Raw genomic sequence first — 6,276 nt, 5'->3', positions numbered from 1 at the left:
CTTGGTCATTCTTTGATTTTCGAATCTAGCATTCGTTTAGGGATAATATATATATATATATATATATATATATATATATATATATATATATATATATATATATATTTTTTTTTTTTTTCTTACATATTCGCCTTAATCTGCGTTAGCGAGGTAGCGTTAAGAAAAGAGGAGTGATCCTTAGAGGGAATATCCTCACTTGGCCCACCTCCCCGTTCGTTCCTTCTTATGGAAAATTATAAACGGGTAGGCGAGGATTTCCAACCCCCCCCCCCCTCCCTTCCCTCTTAGTCGCCTTTTACGACACGCAGGGATTGCCGCAGCCAGGATTCGAACTCATGAGGGATAGACGCCGGGCGGCCCATGCATACATCATTTTTGTTACCGGTAACCGATGTACCACGATTGTGCACATGGGAAGTAGGTTGTCAAAGTGTGCATGCATGTTTGAGCGCGCACCATTACAGTGCTTCTCGTTTGATCTTGCTTATTTAATGAACATTATCACGACTTCCTGTGAAAATGATGTCATGTGTAAACTTATTCTGCAGCAGTTTTACTGTAATTCTCTCATGTGGAAGTACAGTTAGGTACGAATAATGATTACTCTGCAATTGCATTTTTATTATATTATAGAAACGTGTACGTGCTATTAATAAGTTATAGACGGAAAAAAAAATGAAACTAAAAAGGTGCCTATACATCCAATATATTGTTTTAATATATTCACTTTGCAGATGCAAACGAAATGAATTATTATGTGCATAATTTTGATCGTGTTTCAATTCAAAATTTTTGATTTATGAAAAGCTATACAGTTACACAGTTCATAGTTAAAATTAGATAGAATGCCTACGTGTCTGAGAGTGTTTGGCATCTACTGGGACTCGCAGTGGTGGCCAATGGGAGAACAGAGCGAGTGAGACCACAGTGGGGTGAGGTGGTCTACACACATCTGCAGATTCATTTGTCTGATCAACAGGGTTCTCGTTGTTATTACTTCAGTTATCCTTCGACAGTACTGTCAGAGTAAAAGGTAAGCTCATTCCGTTGTCATGCTCCTCTTATTATGACAGTGTGAAACTGCTTGGTTATTCACAGGCGCTTACAACAGCTGACTGTCAAACCCGGCAAAGGAGTTGTGTACCGTTGCGACTTGTGGTTGATGTATATTAAACTGAAGGAAATTTGCTGCTCTTCATACGTATTTCTAGATTTTATTGGCGAATAACATAAAAAGGTGATATTGTTCCATATTAAACTGCTGTACATTATAAAAGAATTCCAACGGGTGAAAAGGTTTTCTGTTGATCACATTGTAGCGGTTTTGATTAACCCCGGTAAAAAGAACAATGGATACCTAGCACGTGAGGAGATATATTTCTGAGGTTTGTAAAAGGATTATGTATGTTTAACACTTATATATTTTTGTTTCGAAAGATTTGATTACGGCGATGTTTATCAGCGTTGGGAGTTGGGTTGTACGGCATTGAGGTAAAACCAGTTTGTGGTGTACAGGGGAAGGACTTGAAGGTACTGATCACTGGCCTGTCTTGTTTAAGCATAGTGTAGGCAAGATGCCTCGGGAATGAATTCAACAATTTGATGAAGAATTAGTAACTTAGTTCTGAGGTATGTGGGTCTCGGTGAATGGTAATAAATGAAAGCGTACTGTGCCCGATTTGTGTAGAATTGGGTCGAAACTGTAACCCGAAGCTAAGCCAAAAATAATATGTTTTTTTTATGGGGAAGGAATGTTAATTTTCCTGGGTCAGCTTCTGCTCCCACGATAGTAAGAGTTTTTAGGCCTGTAGGAACAAACCGCTCACCATTTGTGTGACTCTCAGAAGTGGACACCCTTTCATCCACTGACCTTTTCATGCACCGCTCAAAGGATGAATGATCCTCTTGACACTTTCAGTTGAACGAATATCCGGTAAATACTACAGGGTATTGAATATGCGACTGTGAGAACTGGTTATATTACGTTTGATTGACAAGGATGTCTAATTTCCTCATACGTAAAGCAGTTTTGACCTTTGACATTGTTAGTACTGCTTTTATGGTATTACGACCAACACGGTGTTAACATATCTCCATTTAGTCTGCACCACAGAGATACACTAGGTGGCAAGATATGCGACAGGGTTACATAGTAGTCAGCATCACAGAACCACTAACCAGCACGGTAGGTGACGGGTCACAATATTTGACACCATAGAACTGCTCTCACTATCACGGCATGCTGGCAGGGTCACTGGGTAAGTACTGCTGTACGGTGTTTAGGACCGCCAGAAAGTATTACCCAGACCTACGATGGCCAGCACAGCACAACAGACAATACAGCCACCAAGTCGTCAGTTTTACAGTAGTGAGTGAGTTCATCAAAATGATTAACAGCTTCATAAAGTTGTCAGTTTAGTTATTCAGGTAAGCACAGGCTTACAGTAATTTCAGGTAGAGTTACCGTGGGAAAGTCTAGAATCCTTAAAGTTGTCCACTGTGCAAGAGAGAATAGGAAGCTATGACCAAATTTCAACCACTATGTGTAATGAAGTGACTAGACTTTCATGAAAGATGTATTGATAGAACAACCAGGGGCCATAATAAGAAATTGGGCGAGAAACTTGTTACAAGAGATGGAAAGAAGCACCCTTATTGTGTGAGTAGAGAATGATTGGTAGGTAATATGAAATAGTATGGTATAGTGTTAGATCCCATACTTGTGGAAACAAGCGTAAGATTATCATCAGATTAAGGCAAGGGTACAAAATGATAGTAATGAGTAAGTTTTAAGAATTAAACAGTATCTCTAGACATGTTTTGCAGACAAAAAATATATACGAGGATTTTATTCTAGAATGGGTATTTTTTTCGAACATGGACCAACGTGTATTTGATACATTTTGACGAAAGTGGTACCACTGGAATCCTTACATTCTGTGGCGGCCTAAATGTACTATGTCGTGTTATAGATGTAGCACCTTTGATAATTATTTAGTATGTCACTATTTACGTGAGGTTAGGTGAGGGCTTCATATGTCATGTGATTGTTGGATGTTCAAACGTCTATAATGATATAGGGATCGGATTATTGCATAAGGGATTTCGACTAAAGGTGAATAAGTGACTGCAAAGTATCAGACATGGAGACTTACTAATATAGCAGTTTTGATTATTTGTTCGGAATTGACGTGGCATACTTATTTTTATATTAGGTGTAAATGTTTTCTAGTCGAATTAAAACCCGTTCATACACGAGAGTTTAAGTTAGGAGCTTGTTTTATCTTCCTTCGTCCGATGGTCCGAGAGCAACTGTCTGATGATTCTGTTGAGTGGTAGTTCGTTCGTCCAATCAGTTTGACACAACCTATTCAGTTGTCATCCTGTCATCTCCCTCCCATAGTGATCAATACAGCTGGCCAGTGTTAATTAGAGCCACAGAGTAGTCATCACAGCCGTACAGTAGTCATCACGACGACAGTAGTAATAACAAAAATTAGATTGTATAAATCACGGTAATCGGCACGGTACATTGTACATTAGGGAGCACCTGTCAACATAGCAACAGCGTAGTAGCATAGCCTCTCATCCGAGCAGAAAAGAGGTAATCACGTGCACGATGATCAGTAGTATAGCAACAAAGCACAGTAATCTCGGCGAGGCGAGGAATATCATAAGTGGGCTGGGAGTAGCGTTGCCACAGTAACGCGGCGGATTGCGTGGCACCGGTGAGATATGATGGCTTTACTCGTGCACAAAGGTCATGTGCTACGCTTGGGATGTGGAGGTGCACTTCCTCGTATGATGTCTACGATTAAGTACCTTATCATGGCCGGGGGAGGGGGGGGCCTCAGTTGTCTAGTCAAGGGAACTGATAACCTCTTACCTCACCAAGTTAATTGATTCGAATTATGTAACTGTAGTTGTGATGGAGGTGTTGCCAATCAGTCATGATGAGGTAAGGTGTTGGCTAAGTTTATTTAAGTGAATCTTTAGAAACAAATGAGCTAAATGAATACCATTGTATGTTTTCTATCCATTTTGAATGATACATGGCTAGAAGGGTTGGTGATATTCATATAAAGAGGTTAATATGTACTGGTCTCGTATTCGAACTCAATGTTGCCATCGCGAAGACTCTGGAGGATTAAATCTACACGAACTTGTGGAGCTATTTTATATACTTTGGTTTTCTTTGGAGTCATTCATTATTGGGAAAAGCGGGGCAGTCAGTGCCTTTGCCGAATGTTCATCATGTTTAATGTTTTTGCAATATTACAAAAAAAAATCGGATCTAAGATTTCAGCGTGGGTTCTACTCAAAGAAAGTTTGGTAATTGATCAGTCAGTGAATAATGGCGTTCTTCTCGAATCACCTGACATGATGCAACAAAGGCAATTGGTTTGGAACATCTTGATAACAAAAATCATATTGAAATGATATGTCAGAGATCACGACTTCCTTGTCAGATTTGTTTTTCCTTCTTGGAACTTAATGTTGACGAGGAGAAATTGGTTTATCCTCATGTGGAGGTGCGCAAACTTGATGGAATGGTCTGTGTTAGAATGTGTCTGAAAATGCAAGGTGCGCAAACTTGATGGTATGGTCTGTATTAGAATGTCTTTGAAAATACTTATATTGACAGGGCCAAGTACAATGATGCTTGATGTGGAACTCCGTTCAAGAGCAATAAAGTTTTTTCTTTGGGAACCCATCCGAGTCATGTAGGTGATGGACCTCTTTGCAACACCACGTGGGCCATTTCAATCAGCCCGTTTTACCCTGTGGGCTTTCCTGCGTATCCTGTTTTACTCTGTGAACCTTCCGTCGTATGCTATGAAGACGTGGACCTTTTAGCGTGGTAATATTAATCTGCGGACTTGTGAATCGTTCTTATTATACCGTATGGCCTCCTCTGAATAATTGGGAAAGTACTTTCTGAACCTTGACAGCTATTTCTAAACGGGATCAGCAACTCCGTTGCGTAGTTCGGAGAGTTTGACCCCCCTTGATCTGAAAATTTAACGGCCCATGTGATGTAGACCGTCCCGGATAAGCATGTAATGTTTGTTATTCAGAGGTTCGTCCAGTTTGAGCTTGGGGGAGGACCTTTCCCCTGTACCCACCACCAGAAGGAACATTAACCTGCAGTTTATATTTAGACCTGGAGCTGGATTTCTCCTGTGTCGTACCCCATTGACAAAAGATGTTTACTCTTCGGGAAAAGAAAATCTTTCCACTTTTGAGAGAGCAAGGATTGTTTGATCAAGGGTCGTCCTGTGGCCGACATTTGTTCTTGATGGATCTGTCCTGCATTTGTGACGTTGGTTTTATGTTGTATTGCCTTGGAATATATAAAAGACGACTAGGGGTTTTGATGATCATGACGGTTGCGAGCTGCTTTGTCTAGACTCGTGTTTGTCTCTCACTCGTCACGACGACTGGTATTGACAGCACTCTCAGCCTCGGTTTACCCATTCAGTCGTTTGTCTCCTGTTAGCACGAATGATACGAATTAAAAACTAAACAGTTGCAGGTAATCTGTTCCGCAAAATGAGATTTCCGTCTTTTTTTCAGAGATAAAAGGTCACAGTATAAGAGATCAGTTACTAAGCCGTGTTCCGGCTCCAGGAACCCCCCAGAGCGCGAGCTGCAAGCTGTTGGAGCGAAACGTTCCCTCTAGTGGAAGCCTTACGAGATGTTTCGCGAGTCTCAACGATGAGGATTTGTGATAGGCATCAGTTGTTTAATTCTCCCTCAGACTCACTGTCGAACGTTCGGGTGATTTACTCAGAGCTAATTCTTAGATGTACCAATTAAACGAGATGAGTTCCAGAGGAAATCCTAATTAATGATTGCTTATTGTTTCACTCTGCCCCCAAAATCTCCAGAGAAGTGTGTCTCTAGGCGTGTGAAGCCTCAGGGTCAGGGTTAATGACGTCAGCCGTCGCCGGCGGCATTATCAGCACCAATTAATCTCTGCTGACATATGGTCTCCCTTGTCGGGAAATTTAGCTGTCGCCAGGAAAGACGCATGTTACTGCACTCGCAGGGGAATAACCGTAATTTATCGAATATGTTGTAATAAGTAATATGTGTAACAAACTTCTGTAGCGTTTGAACGGTAAGGCTGATGTAGAGCCAATCCATGATCATCCGAGCTAGGATGGAATAGAGCCATGATCAACATCGGGCTGGACTAGAGTAGGGCCATGACCAGCTGGGCTAGCTTTGAGTATATCCATGCCCATCTGGGCTAGGCTTGAGCAGAGCCAA

At 41.1% G+C, this 6,276-nt stretch overlaps 1 protein-coding gene across 2 annotated transcripts in view; it reads left to right on the top strand.

Annotated features, from left to right (window-relative positions):
• Nucleotides 1-894: 894 nt before the first annotated feature.
• The window catches only part of ATPCL (ATP-citrate synthase), a 60,580-nt gene continuing 55,198 nt past the window's right edge, over nt 895-6,276 (top strand). For both annotated transcript variants that reach the window (XM_071659505.1, XM_071659504.1), the window contains exon 1: nt 895-1,033. The gene's annotated coding sequence lies outside the window, so the exon portion shown is untranslated. The remainder of the gene's footprint in view (nt 1,034-6,276) is intronic.

This window comes from Panulirus ornatus, chromosome 68 (genome assembly GCF_036320965.1).
Source record: "Panulirus ornatus isolate Po-2019 chromosome 68, ASM3632096v1, whole genome shotgun sequence".
In the NCBI taxonomy this organism is placed as follows: Eukaryota; Metazoa; Arthropoda; class Malacostraca; order Decapoda; family Palinuridae; genus Panulirus; species Panulirus ornatus.
The sequence above is the reverse complement of the archived record's forward strand: the minus strand, read 5'-3'. Positions and strand labels throughout refer to the sequence as shown.